General features: G+C 37.4%; 1 protein-coding gene and 1 non-coding gene across 2 annotated transcripts in view; one reads left to right on the top strand and one right to left on the bottom strand.

Annotated features, from left to right (window-relative positions):
* Window positions 1-22,449, top strand: part of LOC139124272 (uncharacterized) — a 118,068-nt gene that overhangs the window by 27,393 nt on the left and 68,226 nt on the right. The window lies entirely within an intron of this gene.
* Trnai-aau (transfer RNA isoleucine (anticodon AAU)) lies at window positions 1,433-1,506 on the bottom strand. Its single transcript has one exon. It is a non-coding gene; the product is annotated as a tRNA-Ile (tRNA).

The following is a 22,449-nucleotide window of genomic DNA, read 5'->3' as shown; positions in this document are numbered from 1 at the left end:
GTGCCACGATATTCGCTTCAGTGTGACCAGATTTCAACATTCCATTTTTCGAATCGTCAAATAAACTAGCAGTTATGTCGTCACTCTGAAGCCTCGTGCGTTTGAGTTCCTGTATAGCCGTTGCGGCTACCCCAGTGGGTAGAACCCTGTGTATTTCTCCTTCCTCCGTGATGAATTTTGCGAGTTTGCAAAAGAGTTGATCGAAGTTAATGTGCATGCTTGTATTTCTGTGTTGGTGGAACGTGTTCATTATCGCCATAGATGCTTCCTGAATGGCATTTCTCAATGCCTCGAAGAGCTCTGACGTAGTCCCGACGGGAGGGCCGACACAATCAGGGAAAATATCGATGAAAAATGTTAAATTTCCGTGTTCCGCGTACAGAGTTTTTATCGCGTTTAATAGCACGTTGCGATCGCAGTGACTTTTACTGGAAACCTTAGAAGCTTCTGTGCAGTTTCCACAGACATAACTCCACAAGTACGGATATAATCGTAAAACAGACCAAGGTTTTTCGTTGTCGACCATGACCATTGCACAGACTGACTGCAAGAGCACTACATAGAACGCCGACATTTTTGTTTTTGTGTCCAGGACGTATCGCAGGAGATGGTAAACTGTACCTTTCTCGTACATCATAAAAAACATACATATATCCTTGAGATCGTCGATTTGCCCTACCTCCAGTCCCTCAAAAACGAAACTCTCTTTATTTTTTACTATGAAATTAAACGCCCCGTACGCAGTGTAATTTCTAGCATCTCTCTTACGACCTCCTACGTCTGACCCGTCCTGTTTAACATAGTGGGTGGGGCACCCGGGTACGCTTTGCATGGAAGTGTAAGCGATCGCTTTTTGGTGAGAACACTGCGTTATTTTATTTTTTTTCATGTCATACTGAACGTAACTGTTCTTCTTCGAATTATTTCTCAACAGGAATCCGCCTCCCATGACCAGCATGTAAATTACTCTGTTAAAATGGGTGGGCGGCAATTTACAGGCCGACTTACTCCTCACGTTCTGATATATGGACAATAGCGTCTTGTATTTCCTAAAAATGTCTGAACATTCATCGCCAATAACTTCCGTAGACACACCACAGAACGAATCTACGAAGGAATCGGTAAATCCATGAACGTAGAACGTATTTTTCTGGGCAGTGTATACTTGAAATCCCTCGTCGAAGGCTGTTGATATTATTCTGTTAAGTCTACAGATCGGATTGTCACTTCCCGATAATTCTTGCTCTACCCTGTTCACATCTTCCGTGTTTTTCTTCTTGTTTTGATGTTCGATCTCTTCATTATTTACGCGCTTGCGAGGAGAGCGCCGTGGAACAGCGGTTCGGTCCATATCTCTATGTATTATCTTAACGACGTAATGTACATGGTCATAAGTAGTAGGGTTTGTGGATTTTCATCGATCAAAAGCAACTGGCCGGTACGGGGCTCGAACCCGTGACATTCGCGTTATTAGCACGACGCTCTAACCTACTGAGCTAACCGACCTGTTCGGTCACATCTGCTGTATGACGAGAGATATGAATCGTGAGAAATCCGCCCGCATATTATGTTTTCTAAGGAGCAGAGCCAGGATGTGTTTATGTTGAAACATGCATTGCCGGTATAAAATGGCAGTGGTTATTTAATTAAATTACTTTGAAACGAAAGAGACTCGAAAGATTTTTATCGTTAGAGACTTTTTTAACGGGTTCATTGTCCATATATCAGTAAAAGAAAATATGGTCACAAATATACAGTTTGGTTAACTTGTGTAAAAAGAAGCTTAATCAACAACTTCGTAGTTTCAGAGTTCAAATATAAAGACAGAGAAACACACACACACACACACCACACACACACACCATTGCGCCTCAGACTACGTAAGCCAACGGGTATTTTTAACGTCATGTTTTAATGCTGTGTTGGATGCAGTTTACCTCACGCTCATTCCCTTACCACAGCGAGTTTGAGACATGTTCTACATAAACATTCTTTGTTATCAACTGTTTTATATCCTGTCAGGCACTGATAAGCCAAAACAGTTTTGTGTGCTATAGGAGAGGCAGGTACGATGGACTGCTTAAACCAAGTTTGGTGACAAAATGAGCACACATAAATTGGTCCAACAGATACATTTTGAAGGAAATTGTTGACACACTGTGAAAGAGTTTTGTTATGACTAGTATTAGATTTTTCGTCAGCATATTGTAAACAATTGTTTTTGTTAATGTTAATTCTATCTTGGTATTTATTCATACTAGAAAGTCGTTTTCTTTTGGCATCAAGCCGTCTTTCTTTACCTGTTTAAGCTGGGTTTTGTCGCCTTTTGCGAATGTATGTTTGTTTCTGCTTGTTGATCTTTGTTTTAACTATTTCATTTTGTTTAGCCCAAGCATTGTATAGTTTTCTGTATTCCTTCTCCTGTCCATGAAACCATTTATTTTGTCTGGCTTTTAATTTGTATAAATGATCTCGGTATCGTTCTTTTGATGTGAACTCTTCATTTTGTCGTAATTTTACTTTGTAGTGTTGGTCTTTAGATCTTTCTTTGACTTTGAAGTCTTCACTTTGCCGTAATTTCAACTTGTATTGTTGGTTCTTATGCCTTTCTTTCACTTTGAACTCTTCACTTTGCCGTAATTTCAACTTGCATTGTTGGTTTTTACGTCTTTCGTTGACTTTGAAATCTTCATTTTGTCTCGCTTTCTTAATATACCTCTGTTTTCTTTACTTTATTTTCTGTTTTTCACACTCTCTTGTTTGGGATGTATAGCTTTGGTGAGAAGCCCTGCTTTTTTGTTTTCTGATTGTGTCTTTTTCTCTTTCTGCTAATTTAAAATGAGATTTTGATCTGAGTTTTTCAACACAAGCTTTGATTTTCTCCTTTTTACTCTTTTTCCTCCATTTTGTCTTATTTTCAGAAAACTCAGAGCAAGACATGAGTGGTTGCATTGTTTGGTGAAGGACATTTTTATCGTTTTGAAAAGCAAAGTAATTAGTCATTAGCTGGTTGGTGTTGTGGGTATGAATATCTGTGGTGGTAATTTCTAACCCCTGTAATTCAAATTCAGAATATTTATCAATATTCCAACCATGAAATAATCTGAACATGAAGGCACACAGTTCTTCCAATGTATCAAAATATACTGCAATGCATGAACCATCTGCTTCCACCATTCCATCCTTGCCATGACTGTGTGAATCAAATAAACCATAGCGACCTTGTACAGTTCTGAAAAGTGCCATACAGTAACATTTCACAATAAGCAAGCTTGTTGTGTATTTTGCAAATATTTTGTTTATGGCAGCTACTAATGTTGTGAAAATTCCATCGGGGCAAGCTATGAAATCAATCATACCAGTAAGTGTATTACCATGTTTTATTGTATATTGGAGTGGAGAAATCAGTACAGAGTTAGGCAAGTCATCAAACATCAGGAAACCATGAACAGTACTCTTTCCTTGTTGTTGTAAATAACTGATAACAGATTGATAAAGTTCATCTCCAATCTGAAGGACTAAGTCTAAATCAGTCTGTGTACATGGTTGATTTTGGGAGGATGTGCAAAGGAAAATCAGAGCATTGCATGTACACTGCTTTCCTCTAGATTGTACACTGAACAGATTGCTACCTTGGTGACTGCTACCATGAATGATTGATGGAATACCTGCAGTTGTTTGATCACAAACATTGATGAAATTATGTAGTTTACTCCTTGTATTGTTTGTATGGCATGTACTGTTCTTCACCAAATTATCAACTTTGGTACTATGTGAAAAATTCACAGATTTTGTATTGCTAGTAATCTTTGATATAAATCTTTGTGGTCCACTGTTAACTGGCTTACTTTGTATGCTTGATACCTGTGGTACAGTGAGACTTGGAATACATTGTACATTGGACATGGTATTTGACACATTTACCTGGTAACTTGTTACTTTGGCTACATTGCAATTTGTTACTTGGCTACACTGTCAGTTGTTACTTGGTCACTTGTTACTTTGGCAGTGTTACTTGTGTACTTTGCACTTACATTAGCAATGATAGTATCGGTTACTTTCATAGGTGTACTTTTTGTTACATTGGTAATTGTACTTTGGTTGGTAATATTGCCAATGGTGTTGCAGTAGCTTACACTGGCAATGGTACTTGGTACATTAACTTGGTAACTGGGTATATTAACATGGGAACTTGGTACATTAACATTGCAACTTGTTACTTTGGCTACATTGTCACTTGTTACTTGGTCACTTTTTACTTTGGCACTGTTACTTGTGTACTCTGCACTTACATTAGCAATGACACTTTTGGTTACTTTCATAGGTGTACTTTTGGTTACATTGGTAATTGTACTTTGGTTGGTAATATTGCCAATGGTATTGTAGCAGCTTACAGTGGCAATGGTACTTGGTACATTAACTTGGTTACTGGGTACATTGACATGGGAACTTGGTACATTAACATCTTAACTGGATTCATTAACATGGCAACTTGTTACTTTGGCTACATTGTCACTGTTCACTTTGGCGCTGTTACTTGGAGTTATATTGCACTGACTGGTTATATTGGCATAGGCAGACTGCATGGTTGTACAATCACTTGTTACTTTTGGTATATGTATAACTCTGGTATTTTCCATTGTGCCACCCTGAAAGGGAAGAGAGAAAAAAGAATTAATTAGTTGAGGCAAAAAAATATCAATCACACCAGATCACACACATTTGATCAGAATTGGTATTGCCAATTAAATGTGTACCATGAAAAACACACAGTATGGATTCTTTCATTATTTCAGATGAGACCACCAGTCTATAACCTCTCAAAGTCAACACAAAAAATTTCAACATACCAGGGGTAAGGCCAAGAAGAAAAATTAAATTGTTCATCGGAATCGCCTCTTCTACTTTTGCAGATTTCAATTTTTTTGAAAGTTGATTTGCTAGATGGGCTTTTTGAAGCCAATCTTCAAGCAGTTCTGTGTAACTATTGCTTGTATCCGCCAATTTGAGTGTTTAACATATGTTTGTCCTACTGCACCTGTGCATGCACACAATTCACTGTGTTATGGATAGAGTTGCAAAATCTTGACCAGGTTATCTGTATCAGTGCAACTAGCAGTTACAAGTTCTCATAACATTCGTGCTTACAGCATACTTTTATTCTGGTACTAAAGCCTAGGCATTGTCTGGATATGTTTTAGGTCATGGTCTTTCACTGTGATAGGCATTTGAACATGGCACACAGAGCTTTTGGGACAAATCTTTCCTTGACTGGAACTTCGTCAACTAAATCCATACCAGCCCATTTATTGTTATGTGTGCGCTTTAGCTCTGCTGTGCTGATTAGGGCTGCATACATGAGCTGTTATAACCACTCCCCAGGGACTTGAAAGGTATTAAAATTACGTATAGTGACAAGGGGTAATAATAAATTGTAGTGCGCTCGAGTTCCAGATTAGGGACATTATAAATCTCCATTAGTATTATTTTTTACAGGTAAATGTCTTAAAGGGGAGGGGAATTGCATTGTGTTTTCGAGCAAAGAAATACAAAAAAAAACAGAGCTTGTGTCTTTAAGAACAATTGGACAAACAGTTTCAGAGCATTTTCAACAAAACATCAAGTGAAATAAACTTAGGCTCATGTCACATTTGTTTGTATATAATATTGGACACTACCCTATAAGTAGAAGAATTTCATATATCTACTCACCTTTTTCTTGGCAGCTGCTTTCCTCCAATACTTTTTTCTTCCCATTGTAAATAGTTAAATACTATTGAAAAAAAAATATTTCATCACAACGATATCACTCAAGTCTGAAGTAAATAAACTACTGCAATCATATAAACCAAATTGTTCCAGGAGAGCTACAATGTAAGTGTTTTAAATATTTTGTCAAATTTTAAGTATTTTGCACATCCATCATCCACATGTTTTCTAAAGCTTAACAGTAAATTGCTGGATGAACATTCAAATCAAAACCTCCACAAATAACATGTAATTCACAATATACTGAACATTTCCTGTCTGTAGACTTCTGCTTCTTGCCTAGAGTAGACAGGCGAGCAGCAACCTCCTCAATAACTGCAATGATTGACCGTTATGTTTTGTACATATTGAAAAAAATAGATTTAAATACACACAGGTCAACCTAGAATTTACTTCATTTTCCCAAGTTTCACTTTTGATTTTATAGCAGATCCTGACTTCGGAATATAATTCGGGGATCGGCTATGTTGATCACTTAAATCGCATTGGCCAAGTAGCTGTAATACGAGTGACCTGCAAAGTCTGCAATCTTTTCACAACACCGCGGCCATGCTACAAGTTATATACGTTTTACCAACATCGCATCGCGGCCATAGTATATTACCGGTATAGTCGAACGCTCTCGCTAGTCATGATGGGATGAGATCATGTCGCTGAACGACTACACGGTGAAGGAAAAATCACAACCTATGAATAGATTTATCAAACTTACAGAAATCGAATCAACTAGCTGGCTTTTTCAGCTCTGGGCAAGTTCAAGCCGAAATTCGAACTTCCAGCAACAGCCGGCCTGGTCTGGACAAGTTCTGATCTCGATTCTAGTACCAACTGGTCAGAACACAATTTGGATATGGGCGATACACTACGGTCTTCGTCCACAAACTAGCTGAGGCCATTCACATTATTTTGCTGATGCAAGATTTGGATTCATATTCAGAAAATCCGCCCGCTAATTTGTCATAGTTGAAGTCACAAAAACATAAAATCGATCATATATTTGCAATCAAAGAGATGAAAGAAACTATATTTTTGTTGCTTCTAACAGTTCTCGATGATATTAAGCACTGGGTATTGGTTCTTTTTCAAAATTTGTCTCATGTAATGATATTGAAAGATTCTTGAATCAGATGCCAAACCCGCCTTGGCCTTCACCAGAAAGAGGCCGACTGGGGGAAAACCCCTCGGCAGCAGTGGCCACAGGAGGGCGCTAGACTTATGAAAAGGGTACTGGGTCTATGTATGTAACTGGCCGCTATGTATCGAAACACCTGTAACTGTGATCATCGAGTATACGTCCACACTGTCGATCGCGGCTAGACACGCTTTTCGCTCTCGTCTGACAACCTCATAACCAATATTACATTTAACGAAAAATAACAACAACAACACAATTTGGTAAGTTCATGTTTATTTACACTGAATTAAATATATTCAATTCTCAACCGTGTACTATATGAAGCTATGCATGGAGACTGTTCACAGTCACCCCCCCCCCCCAAATCAAACACTAAGTCACGTGATCTGAAAACCCTAGAAAAATACGGAAAATAATCATTCTAAAATCAATAACTCTCGATGGAATCCTCCAATCAACTTCATTTGAACAAATCCCCATCTTCGTGTACCAAGTTAGACCGTCACAAACTTTCAATGCCAAATGTTAAGCGGTTTGTCAGTTTAAACGGTTTACGGACACCAAATGTCTACATCCATCCATCCAGACAGCCTACTCTACGGAATTCGACACCACAACTATAGCTCTGCTGACTACGTCACCCGTGCTAAAATTGGCAAATAGTTAACATAAACTGTACTATCGTTCTGTTTTTGCTTGTCTAGTGATGGCACGTATTTCAGCCATTTCTTGGAATGTAAATGGATATTATTATTCTTTAAAATGGTACATCATCTTGTCTTTGTTGAAGTCCAACCAGTATGCTGATTTTTATTTTCTACAAGAAACCCATCCTACAGTCAGTGTCACTTCGTTTACCATGCGCCTATTTACTTCTGCCATGGAACGAGTAATTCTGTTGGTGTTGCACTGCTGTTTGCGCAAAACAAAAAATATAGATGTTGTTTCTGTCAAAAGTGTCGTTCAATATTGTTTACTGCATTTGCATATTGAAATTGATGATATTTCCTATCTTTTGCTCAATTTTTATGCTCCTGCCAATGGAGATGACCTTTGCTTTTCTTTGAAAGAAATGCAACGATCATCTCCTGCCAATGGAGATGATCGTTGCATTTCTTTCAAAGTCTTCGTAAATTTGTCCTTGATTTTGATCTCTTACAATGAAATAGTCGAAGGGAGACTTAAACTGCACTCTTGCTCCTGTCTAACATTGGACCACGTTTGAAGTCCTCGCAAATATTTTCTTCGCTTGTCTACCATTGTAATCTTTCTGACACCCGTCATCATTTTCATAAGCACTCTTACAACTTTACAGTGCAAAGAAGAGAGCAAAATATTCACATTGATAGTTTCTTCCTGAACAAGGGGTTGACTTCCAAAATTACATCTGATCAATGTAATCACTCTTTTGTTACTGTTGTTACATCTATGAGTCCGTGTGTCAACTAAAATCAAGTTTTGAGTCTCATACGAGTTTTCTGAATGATTAATTATTGTACTTTAATTAAGGATTTTTTTGAAAGACAGCATGACGTGAAAGATAGGTTTTCTTTTCTTTAATGTTGGTGGAAGAGCAAAGAATTAGCTTACCACTACGGCATTGAACGAGTTCATCATTTTAAAATCTTCAAAACAAATGTTTTATTCAGAAAATAGTTACATTGGAAACCCTGGTCCGTACAGGTATAACCAGCAAAAAGGATTTATTGGAAACTTTTCAGAAACTTGATACCAAGAGTTGGAGTATATATTCGCATTTTCAAGAGCGCAATGAATCTAAAACTAACTCATAGTTTTTCTTATCTCTTGAGTGATACAAAGGAAATCGTAAATCCATTACTCATCTCCAACGTGAAGATCACACAACTACAGAAAATCAGAGAGAAATTTGTCAGTTTACTCACCAGTTTTATCAAAATATTTTTACTGCTAAGCAACTTTCAACTGAAGCACAAAATATAATGCTCCTTAATCTCCCTCAACCACCTACTGGCATATTTACTCAACTTAATGAACTCATCAGTCTTGATGAGTACACCTATGCACTCAAGAACATTACCAATGGTTAAACACCTGTTGTTGATGGCATACTATGTGAATTTGATAAAAAATCTGGTCGAACCTAGGGAATAATTTATCTCCATGCTTTCCAACAGTCAATTTTCGATGGCCTTCTTCCACCCTCTTGTCGTAGAGCTGTTATCACACTGCTTGGTGATAATTCCCTATTCAAAAACTGGAGACCTATCAATTTGCTTTGCTCTGATTATCAAATTGTCACTTAAGCTTAACCACTTCGCCTGAAAAAGCTTTGCAGAACATCATTCGTGTAGATCAAAGTTATCTATTCCTGACAGACAGAATTATGATATTATTAACTTAGTCAGAGATTGCATTAATTTTCATAATTAATTGAATCTTCTTCTTTGTATTCTTTCTTTGGATCAGTGAAAGGCTTTTGATCGTGTAAGTCATCATTATATTTTCCAAAATCTGTGTGCGTTCGGTTTGGTAAAAATTTCATCAATTTTATTAAATTTCTGTATACACTAACTGATCGCCTATCTGTCTTTACAGTTCCCTTACTGCTTCCGTTCAGTTTTCACTTGGTATAAGGCAAGGTTGTACTTATCTGGCCATCTTTATTCATTTGTTATTGGAACTCTTTAACACAAAATTGGACAACATGACAGCATTCAGAATGTCACGATTCCAAGATGATCGGAAATGTAAACGTTCAGCTTATGCTGATAAAATAAATTCTCCTGTTATTTATAACACTGATTTTTGAGATTCCAATAAAAGTTTTCCATCTACGAGCATATTAGTAATACAAAAATAAACTATCGAAAGTTTCAAGGCCTTTTGGTCGGCTCATTGCGTGGGCGTACTGATCATCCGCTTGCAATTCTGTGGAATACTATTGGTCCCAAAGTTATTGATACTTATTTGGGTAAGTAATGAGCATTTAAAAAATACTTGAGTGAGTGTGTTAATAACCTTGACAATGAGTTATATTGGTGTAATAGATATGCTCCTGCGATGTCATTCCAAGGCTGTGTTATTGCAATTAATCAGCTTCCTGCAACCAAACTCTTTGGCTCTGTCGTCCTGCTTTTATCTTTGACGAAATTCAGCATAATTTTCTTGATTTCTTTTGACAATAAAAACTTTGGTTGCCAAGTAAATTAGGTTTTACTCCATTGAAACTGGGAGGGCAAAGTCTTGTAGATCAATTTTTATGTTTGGTAGGTTAAATTATCGTCTAATATATCTGTATTCAGGTCTGGCCCATCCTTCATTTTTCTTCGCTGATTGTTATTTTAGAGGAGTTGATAATCTCAATTACACCTCTCAACTTTTTACAGTCAATTTTCTGTCTGTTCAGAATATATATTTTTCTTGAGCTTTTGAGAGTCTCAAAGTCATTGTATTTTTCTGAGAAAAGGTGGAACTTCTAACGTGATAGTCATTCTCCATAAAGACATTATTTAAGATTATTGTGTTAGTCTTTCAAATTCTCCTGATAGCACTCTTGTTAATCACCTTATCAGTGCTAGCGCTGGCATCGCAACACTCGGCGATCTTGTTGACCATTTCCTTAAAAACTTGGAAACCCAAAGCCAGTTCATAAACATTGTTTCTATTAACTAAGATTGAATTTTATCATATACTGTCAAGTCGTTGGTCAATTCAATTATCAGTGATTGGAAAAACTGGCTCCAAAGTTCTCTTAAAGAGAAAACTTGATTTGGATCCCGTTCATTCGTGAGATCGTTCTTCGTATTCATTCAAACTTATTTGCGACAGCGCTGATTGTAATATTATTTTTAATTGTCCTCTCTATATATTTAAATAACTAGCGTATATATATTCTTGATTATATCGAATTTTCTCTGGAATAATTGAATTGAATTGGATTTGAATTGAATTTATTTCACCAGATGAAAAAATATATATACATGTCAATAAGTAAACTTATCAAAAATCTGGTGAGGTCACGGAAATAGTTTGATCAGAACTAGTCTACTCCGTGACCCAGACAACTTAATATACATATACACAAGAATGTAACTGCGAAAGACATATAATAAATGTACAAGAATTGCACTAATGCATAGACTATCTATAAGTGTACATATAATTGAAAAATGATATTTACATTAAATATAACTGAAAAGTAATAATTATACAAGAAAATCATGCAAAAACTGTTCGATTGGTGAGAAGGTTAGTTTTTAAGATAGTTTTGAATGTATATCTGCTTGTTGTATTTTTTATGTAGTTAGGTAGAGAATTCCAGTGGCTGGTGGCTGCATATTTTATATCGTGTTTACTTTTTTGAAAGGTTGACTTTGGGTAAAGGAAAGTTGTCTTGAGTAGTCATGCGGTATGGTCTGTAAATAACTTTTATCTTGAGCAAATCGGTTATTTAGTAAATCGAAGGTAAAAAGACAAGTGTGGAGTTTACAGAGTTTGTGGACGTCTAAAATACTAAGTTTATTAAATAAAGGACCAGTGTGAGCGTTAAAATCGGAAAAAGTGATGAGACGTGTAATTTTCTTCTGTAACAAAAGTATTGGCTCCAGGAAAGTCGAGAAAGTGTTACCCCAGATTTCGATACAATAAGTTATGTGAGGAAGAAAGAGCGAGTTGTATAACAGTAAGAGAATAGATTTAGGCACATAATGTCGGAGATGTGAAATGATTCCTATTTTGGGGGCAATAGCTTTAACGACTTTTTGGATATGTAATTTCCAATAATGTTTTGATCAAGTGTAACCCCCAGATAAGTTGCCAATGACACATTCTCAATTTGATGGTTTTCAATGTATAAATTTCCTGCTGTATTCACCGTTTTTACGCTGGGTTTTGATAATCATGTAGTTTGTTTTCTCGACATTGATTGTAAGTTTATTTGCTTGACACCAGTCACAAACGTTTTGGAAATCTGAGTTTATTTGCACGAGATTAATGTTATTGACTTTGATGTACTTGAATAAATTAGTGTCATCTGCGAAAAGTCGAAACTGGAAAGAGTTTGAGGAATTTGCGATGTCATTAATATACACTAAAAATAAAATCGGGCCAAGAGTCGATCCTTGTGGGACACCACACTGTATCTGGTTGTATGATAATGAAACATTGTTGATGCTGACGGATTGCTGCCGATTTATTAAGTAATTTTTAAACCATTGTTATGCAATGCCTCTGATACCATAATGTTCTAGTTTACGGATCAGGATATCATGATTTATGGTATCAAACGCTTTCTTAAAGTCAATAAAATACCAAAAGTTAGGAACCCGTTATCTAAATTGTCATGTATGTCGGAGACCAGGTCTGAAAAGGCCAATTTTGTATTATAATTTTTGTGAAAACCAAATTGTGTATCCAAAAGAATATGTTTTGTTTCGAGATATCTAATGAATTGCTTGTTTACGATGGATTGTGAAGTGGGATTATTTTAGCTATTTTCAATGAATTGGGGAAAATTCCTTGGCTCAATGAACAGTTGATAATGTGGCTAAAAGGGCGAGAAATAATATTTGCTGCATGTAAAATTAGTTTGGGTGAATGTTGTCATGGCTAACAGGGGTCAAGAAGTCTAATTTCGTTGAGAACATCCTGTTCAGAAACTGGGTGGAAAAAGAAAGAATTTTGATAGTTACCACTCAAATACTGTGCAAAGTTAGTGACAGACGTGATATTAGAAGCGAGACTAGGACCAAAATTTGTGAAAAAATCATTAAACTCATTCGCAATATCACAACTTTCTGTCAGAATACTATTGTTAGGGGCTTTGGAAATTATTTTTCGTGGGCACAATTTATTAGTAGTTTTGTTCAAAATCTCATTGATCACCTGCCATGTTTAATTTGTGTTACCATGGGCAAACATAAATTTATTCATATAATATGATTCCTTCGCTGACTTGAGAAGCTTTGTTAAAACATCCCTGTACTTTTTTTAATGTGTTTTATAATCTATGTTGTGGGGATTTTTTTTTTTTTGTAAATAACCTATGCTTTGTTCGAACAGAATTGGCAAGGCCTTTAAAAAGCCAAGGCTTGCAAGTACGTTTGGTATTCTTGGTGGTTTAGGTTTTGACATGCTTTGATGCAATATTATAAAAAAATGTTGTAAAAGGCTGTATACGCACAATTAGGGTCAATACAATCGTACAAAGGTTGCCAAGATACAACATTCAAGTCAGCTAGGAAAGCATCTGGATTGTAGTTCTTAAAATCAAAAAATTGGCTGAGTTGATTGGTTTCATTGTATGTTTGAGATTGTTTATAACACAAAAAATTGGATAATGATCTGTTATGTCTTATTGAATTATACCACAGTCAATAAATTAACCACTGATGTTTGTAAGGCAGTGATCAATGATTGCACTTCAAGTGTCAGTAACACGAGTGGCAGTGTTAATGATCTGGTAGAAATTGTACGAATTTAGAAGGGCATTAAAATGGGTAGCAGATGGATTGTCAGTGGAGGTGTCAATGTGCACATCACCAAGAATTATACAAGGTTTATTTGAAGGAGACAGCTGGTCAAGATATGAATCTATGCTAGAGAGAAATTCAGCATGGGGTGTCCGGTTTTCCTGTAAATGACAGCTATAATTATCACTTTGTTATTAATGAGGGTCTCCACAAGGATCGATTCACAGTGCATAATATTAGGTGTCAATTCGGTAAAAGATAAAGAATCGTGAACGTACAGAGCTACACCCCACCCTTCGAATAATCCCGGTCAGAAGTAATGAGCTGGTATGATGGTAAACTATAAAGAGATGAATCGGAGTTGTAATTCAACCAAGTCTCTGATAAACCAAAAAAATGAAAATTGAAATCAAGACTATTCATAAAGACACAAGATTATCATAGTGCTTTGCTAACGACCTAATATTAAAATGTAAGAAAGACAGTGAATTGTGAAACTTTGTTGTACCGTCAATAAACTGGTCAACGGAGATATATTTTTAGAGATCTGCTTTTACTTCCCGAAAATACAAACTTTTGTTCACTTCTTGTTATCTCAGTTCAGTTCCAAAAAGAGAAGGTAAATCTAAATGGCCTTTCTCCATGTGCGTACGCAACCGCTCGTTTATGAAGCATTATAGGTACAGCTAATCCTCTAATTGTCTCTCCTGTAGTGCCAAAGATGACCATACGAATATTTGAGAATGCCTTCGTCTTCTCCAGTCCTTGTTCATTCTCCTTCACAAACTCTGTCACAGTTTTAAGGGTAAGGAATGCCAGATTTTAAATTGGTGGTTTGTGTTAGGCCAACCGTTGATAAATCGTACGCGGACAACAATACTTTTGCGCTTTTAAATTTGCTTTTTACTAGAAATGCAATTAATTGTCATGATCCCCTAAACTTTATTATGCTTGTTTCTGTTTTTAAAAGGCAAATCTGTTCTCGCGTTTTGGATGAATATAATTAATTTATTACATAAATGCTTTCAGAAACGTCTTTGTGTTCATGACATCATTGCTTCTGTAGACATAGATGGAATACTAACACTGATTCAAATTGTTGTGAACACTTTTCTTTTGTGTGCCTTCACCTCTAAGCACACTCTCCTTTTTTGCCGACACCTAACTCGTCCTTGGCACGTACTCCTTTGAATGCGAGGGGGGACAGTTTCGAAGACTCTTTGCTGGCATGTCCCTTCTTATAGGCAGTTAGAAGGCAATATCTGCAAGATGTAAGGTGTTTTTGTTTCTTGACTAACTCTTTCAAAATTTCTGTCACTCATTTCTTGTTTCGAAATTTAGTTTTTACTTGAATATTCAAGCACCTCGATCTTGCCTTCTGTAATGACAAAATTGTGCTTTTTAAAGATTTAATTGGTATCTTTCCTTATGTTGCTGTGATATAGCTATCTGTTTGCCCTTTTCATCAGTTACTTTCGCCCCGTCACTGCCTCAATTATTGTCTTTCATTTTCTAGTGTCTATTTTTGTTTCAATTTTTAGGTACTGATCATCAGATGCTATTGTCTTTTTGTCTTTTTTCAATTTTGCTTTTCATTTCTAAGATTAAATGACTTGGTATGTACAGGGCAAGAATGCGTACCCTAGTTTAGAAAAGGCTGTCACACTTTAGTATTAGTAAAGTTGTGAATGCTGATTACAAGCAAGAAGATATGACTCTAAAATATCTAGACATGCCAGTATGTAAATCACGATTAAAAAACGTGGTACTACTGCTGGCACAAATCGTTACACTCCCGCTCATTTAACATCGATACTATCTATCAGTCGCTATCTTAACAGAAGCGTATGTTATCAGAACTGTTCCATTGTACAATGTAGCCTACTCATTGAATCCTTTTTCAATCAACAGGAAAGCTATCCTAGTTCTTTATTTTATCATCTCTCGCAATCTTGACATTTTGATGCCATCTGAGACATGACTGACTGGTGATTGGCGCGACGATCTGGTCATAGTCGAGATCATCCTCCTGCACATAAAATCAAGGAGAAGTCGGGATGGAGGTACAGCCATTATCTACAGTAATGGTGTTTCAAGGAGAAATCAAACAACTACATTTGCTAAATGTTTTGAGGCTTTGTCTGTTGGGCTACGTATCATATCAAATTGTGTCGTGGTACATACTTTTTGTCCATCACGTCCATCCAAAAGAACTGTTTTTCCTTTGCGATGTTCACAGGGAAATTCGAATCATTCCTTCATGAATCCAGTTCAACCGATTCACTCTATGTGGTGATTTGAATATTCGCCTCGATGACCCATCGTCCTCAGAAGGTAACCGTTTTCTTGATCTGTTTCATTCATTCAACCTTGTCCAGCTGGTTAATGGTGCAACACATCGTAAAGGCCGTACACTGGACGTGATCACAGCTCACTCTATCAATGCTGACCTGTTGACTAATGTATGACCAATAGACATGTCTTTTTCCAATCACTATCTAGTATTCTTCGTCATCAATTTATCCAGACTAACCATATAAGTGGCAAAGAAATATTGTATCATCAGATTCAGAGTAAATAAGACTTGATAACTTGTTAGTCGAGATCGACCTTTTTGTCTCGGAGACAGCTTTTATTGGCGACCTTGATCACCTTGTGTCTATACTTTACGGTGGTTTCAATCGGGTTCGAACTCACAACCTACAGTACCAAGTCACCTAGCAAAGAAGCCGTGGACAAAACCGCCCGGCCTAATGCCCAATCTCAAAAAGATTGGTTCAATAACCGAGCTTAAGTTGTTACTGTAGATTGATGGATGACAAAGATTGATTGTGATTTTAGAAGATGTTTACTTCAGACCATTCCAAGTTACATGTCAGCCATACTGGTCAAGGTGCAAGTGTAGGTAAAGCAGTGACCTAGAAGATCTATTCATATCACGAACTCATTTGAATATTACATAACTATTCTACATCCTTCTTCTTTAGAAAATGTCCTGTTCTGCTAATACTTTGGTAATGTCTGGTACTGCTAAGAGCTTGCAGTATTCTGAAAATAAAACATTATTCATTGTTCTGAAATCACGTTCTTTGTGTTTTTTTTTAAATTCTGCTCATAAATATCAAATCAAAACTTCACAAAAACTTACCAATAATTTTGCAAGGTCAGGGGTGGACTACCCTTCCCTTGGGCTTAGAAACCGAATTAATATCACATTGACCTACAAGAAAGGTAAAGAACTGTACCTGGCTGATGCACTATCACGTGCTCCGAGCAAAACAACTGCACAAATACATATAGTATCAAATTTCAATGTGCTACATAATCTGCATATTTTGGATTTGGTTTTACAACTCTGCCATAGCAAGTTATGACTGGAATTTTCTTTGGAGTCACTCTTTTAGTTAAGTCATGTCCATGGTGAACTGAGGCATTGTCTTGTTGGGCATCATGACTTGGTTTATCAGAACTGTCAGCTGGGCATGGTAGATCAATGACTGTTTCTTCCTGCTTTACTGGGGACTCTGCAACTGGCAGTATATGTCTCCGGTTCCTTCTGTATCCTCTGTTGTCTACCTTTACTATCTAGGATCTAGGTTGCTTGGCAACATCCTGCATGATACCTTGTTGGTTGTAGCCCTTCTGTGTTTGCACCCTTATAATCTGTTGTGGCTTTAACTGTAGTAATGGTTTTGCTGACTTGTTTTAATGCACTCGTTTTTGTTCTCGCTTCTTTCGTAGCTGCATTTTCACACTTCTGGTAATTTTGAAGATGGCTTTAGGAGTGTTTTGCTGAGAGGTATAGTTGTGCATGTTCGTCTTGACATAAGGCGTTGCGCTGGTGATCCAAGAGTAGTATCACTTGGTACATTCCGTATGTTCAACAGATTCAGGTACAAGTTAGATCCTTCTCGCTTGGTTTTCTCAAGACCTTTGGCACTTTGAACCGCTCTTTCTGCCAATCCATTCGACTGTGGATATCCAGCACTACTGGAAATGTGGGTAAAGTTCCAATCTCTAGAGAATTTTCTGAATTCATGGCTTATAAATTGTCCTCCATTATCTGACATGAGTGTATATGGTATTCAATGTACTGTGAAGTGTCTCTTAAGTTTTCTTACCACAGTTTTAGATGTTATATCTCGTAGGGTGTCAATTTCAAACCAACCAGAATGGGAGTCGACGAGTACCAGGTATTTCAATCCATTCATTCAAAGAGGTATGTTGCAACAGTTGGCAAATCTGGTACTGGATGTGATTTTAGTGTTTCTTTTTGTTGATACGATTTCATACTGTTGCATGTACTGCATTTAAGTACAGCACATTCGATGTCGTTACTCATGCCCGGCCAGTAAATTATGTCTCGAGCACGACGTTTAGTAGCTTCCTTTCCTGGATGGCCTCTGTGTAGTATGGTTATATACTTTGTTTGCAGTGACGCTGGTATAACCATTTTGGGTCCTTTCATGACAATTCAATTGTTAACAGAGAGTTTATCACGTATTTGAAGTAAGGTTTTACTTCAACTGGTACTGTACTGATGTGCTACGGCCAGCCATTGCGAATTTGTCCATTACTTTCAGTAGTGTTACATCTGCACAGGTTTCTAGTTTCAACTCTTCAATTCTGTCATCAGAGATGGATAAGGCTGTCATGACATCAAAATCACAGTTTTCATCATGTATTTGTGCAGTTGTTTTGCTCGGAGCATGTGATAGTGCATCAGCCAGGTACAGTTCTTTACCTTTCTTGTAGGTCAATGTGATATTGAACTTCTGTAACTGCAACATCATTCGCTGTAGACGCGCTGGTGCCATATTCAGTGGCTTGTTCATTATTGTTATCAGAGGTTTGTGATCTGTTTCTACAACTACGCGCTTCCCATATACGTAGTCATATGACTTGTTGCAGGCAAATACTATAGCCAGTAGCTCTTTTTCATAATTTCTCTCTGCACTTGTCATCGTACGCGAAGCATACGCAATGGGTTCACCGTTTTGAAGACACGCTGCTCAAAGTCCAAATTGAGATGCATCACAGGTCAATTTGATGGGCTTGTGCACATCGTAGTATTTCAGGACTGGGGGCTTGTCATACGTTTCTTCAGATCATCGTATGCTTTCTGATGCTTTTCCAGCCAACACCAAACAGTATCCTTGTGAAGTAATTCACATAGTGGTGCTGTCATTTCACTTAGATTATCGATGAATTTTGACAGGTAGTTTATCATTCCCAAGAAGCAATGTAATGATACTGGACCTTCTGGCTTGGGCATCTCATTTATTGCCTTTATCTTCTCAGGATCTGGTTTAAGGCCATGTTCGGCAAACAGGTGTCCTGCATAGCCAACTTCCTTCAGTCTAAATTTACATTTGTCAGGGTTTAATTTCATCGAGACTTCTCTTGCATGTTCCAGCACTTTGAAGAGATACTCATCATGTTCTGCATCACCTTACTATTATGTCATCAACAATTACTTGACATGGCTGATTAACAAACAACTGTTCCATTGTACGCTGAAATACCTCTGACGCAGAGTTGATCCCAAGTGGCATTCTGAGGTATTTGTATGGACCATATGGTGTGTTAAATGTTGTACGCATTGATGATTCTTCATCAAGTTGTATCTACAAAAATGAGCTTTTTGCATCCAAAACTGAGAAAACCGTAGCATTTGGCATACTAGCAACAACTTCTTCAACAATTCTCAAAGAATGATGTGGTCTCATTATGGCTTTATTTAAGTCACGTGGATCTATACAGATTCTGATATCTTTGCAATTCTTTTTGTTGGCTGCCACCATTGAAGATACCCACTCTATTGGTTCTGTCACTAGAGTTATTACTCCTTGTTCAGTCATTCTGTTTAGCTCGGCTCCCACTTTGTCTCCCATTGCTTTTGGTATTTTACGTGGAGGTTTCACTACAGGTGGAACATCTGGATCAACTCTTATTTTGTAAACAACAGGTAGCTTTCCTAGTTTGTCTTCAAACAGATCAGCATATTCTGTGAAAACTTTCTTTGCCAAGTTCACTGTTGACTCAAATGTTTCAATGTGATGCACGTCTCTGCTAAGTGTAATTAGCTTCAGGCTTTAACTATCTCTAAGGCCAAGAAGTGGTTTCACAGGCATTTCAACAACATGCAATTCCAACTCATGTGATTGGTTACCACTCTTACACATCAAGGGAAACTGTTCCATATGTAGTAAATACATTTCCGCCATAAGCGATGAGCCTGACTTTCTTTGAAGTGTCTAACTTCTCAGTAGTTTTCACTTGCTTGTATACATCCATGGGCATTACATTACAATTTGCACTAGTGTCAATTTTCAGATCTAAATAATTACCATTAATTGATATAGTGCTGTGGATTTCATTTTAATCGGCACAATTGTTTGCTCCAATTGATTCAACCTCTAATTCTTCCACCACAGTTGGTACAAACCATTGTCATCAGATGCAGGTTCGAGTTGGTAAACATACTTGCCACGTCCCTTACCTTTAGATCGGCAACATTTCTGGAACTGGTTCCATTTTTGACAAGCATGGCACTGTTTTCCATACACTGGACACCTCCTAGTGGATGAGTACCACAACAGTTGTTGCAGTTAGATATGTGCCTTTGTCTAAAATCTTTTGACTGGTTGGGGATGTATCTCGATTTATCGACATATTCTAATTGTTGGCGAGATTTCTCATACATGGCATCTACATTTGGCGTAGCTTGTATAGTGTGCAAATGTTGTTCACTAATTTCATGTACTTGACAAATTTGTATCGCTTTTGCAAGAGTAAGTTCATGTGCACGAAGTAAAAGTTTTCTAACAACTTCATTAGTTATCCCACAAACAAGTCGATCACGAATTAACTCATCTAGTAATGGACCAAACTGACAAGTTTTGGCTTTATTGCGAAGGTCGCTGACATATGCTTGGATGGTTTCGCCATGTTTTTGATTTCTTGTGTTGATTTGTGACGTTCCATTGTAATATTCGTTTGGGGGTCACAAATTTCTTTGAACTTGCGCTTAAGACAGGCTAGATCCTCACGTGATTCTGCAAGAGTTACAACTGCACCGCCTTCATTTATCACCACAGGTGCATAGATGAATGACCGCTCCCTTTCAATTGCCTCAATACCAGCCAAATTGAGCAAAATGTAAGCTTGGGTTTTGAGAGGTTTATCACTATGAGCTGCTTGTATGAAAATATCAAATTCCTGCTCAAAAACTCTCCAATGTTCGGCGACATCACTTCAAAACATAGTTGGTTTGGTTTCCGGAAAGCATCTGCCATTGTGCTGAAATAATCGATAGCTTATATTCGCATCAGACTGCAGATTTGAATTTTTGTCGGCCACACACTGTAAAAGTTCTTTGTTGTTGTTGTTCAACTAACCTGTCCAGTTTCTTCTTTAATGAATCCACAAATCAACGAAATACAGTCTTCTGAAACACTATTTTACTTGCATCCCACTCCTGACACCATGTAGATTGATGGATGACAAAGATTGATTGTGATTTTAGAAGATGTTTACTTCAGACCATTCCAAGTTACATGTCAGCCATACTGTGTCAAGGTGCAAGTGTAGGTCAAGCAGTGACCTAGAAGATGTATTCATATCACGAACTCATTTGCATATTACATAACTATTCCACAGTCACAATTTCTTACCGCGACCTCTCCACACGCTGTGAGTTCGTGAAGCACTCACGCTCGTACGCTCACAATCATACATCGCACACAAACTTTATCGAAGCGAAGCAATGAATACATCGCTTAAATTTGGCAAAAGACAGCCTCTGGGACAAGTCTGTCCTCCGTAGAGCTATCAACCAAGGGTAGAAAATACGGTGGGTTCAATCTGTATACAAAACGTCCATGAAGAGCATTGCTTGCAAACATGCCCAAGTTAAGACCTGTGTTATCAAACATAAAATTGAGGCTCCATAGTATAAGGACGACATCCAAGCTGCTGAGCAAGTATGGAGACAATATGAATAAATGTGGAGAGATTCTGGACTTATGCCATACCGTGAGATGTTTGTGAATCAGCGAGACAATATAAACTCTATGACTAATGATGACGATTTTACTATATATACATCCTCATTAGCTGAGCTACTCAATGATTGCGGTGTCTCATGTCGAATGTATGCGGATGATTCGGGGATTTACATTTTGTTCGAGGTTGATGACTGTGAACCCGCCATTGCTCAGATTTCTGATTGTATCAAGGGTGTGCAGTGTTGGATGTTGAGTCATCGTTTGAAGATGAAGGACAGTAAGACAGAGGTCGTCTACTTTGGGACGAGTCATTCCCTTTCCCATCTCGGGCCTGTGGATGTTGCAATCGGCGACTTCCTCGTGAATTCGGCGCTGGTAGTCATGAGTGTTGGTGTTCTTCTTGATAGCCAAGTGACGATGAAGTGGCACGTGACATTCGCATGGAAGACTGCATAAGTGCATTTACGAAAATATCTCTTATCTGTAAATTTCGTCGGCGTTTGTCACTTGAAAGACTCATTCATGCTTTCATTTTTTCTAAGTGGACTATGATAATGTAGTGTTTCTTGGGCTTCCTTTATGTTTACTACGGAAACTACAGCTAGTTCAAAATAGCACGGTTTGCCTATTGTCTGTTGCAAATATGATCATATAACTCCTCTTTTAAGATCACTTCACTGGCTCCCTATCGAATGTAAAATTGAATTGAAAGTCTTACAACTGGTTCTTCATATTTGGCCTTGCTTGACGTTTTGCTCTCAGGGTCTTCTTTTGTCTACAAACAGGCCTCTAACCATGTTGCCATATGTTTATGGAACGACTTACCTTGCTATACAGTTCATTGTTTTAAGAAAAGTTAAAAAACGCATCTTTTCTGCAAAGCTTTTAATAAATTGAATTTCTAAGATTAAAAAAAATTTCTGTGCCTTTTGTGGTGACAGGAGTTTTTACATTTGTGAACCGTTTAGAGCATTGAATGGATTTACTGTATAGAAAAATCAATATCATTTGTTATTATCATTACGTTTCTGTACAGGAGTTTCAATTTTAGCAATAAACAGTCATTTGAAAAATGAAAAACCTT

Source organism: Ptychodera flava (assembly GCF_041260155.1).
Source record: "Ptychodera flava strain L36383 chromosome 23 unlocalized genomic scaffold, AS_Pfla_20210202 Scaffold_23__1_contigs__length_28996876_pilon, whole genome shotgun sequence".
Taxonomy (NCBI): Eukaryota; Metazoa; Hemichordata; class Enteropneusta; family Ptychoderidae; genus Ptychodera; species Ptychodera flava.
The sequence above is the reverse complement of the archived record's forward strand: the minus strand, read 5'-3'. Positions and strand labels throughout refer to the sequence as shown.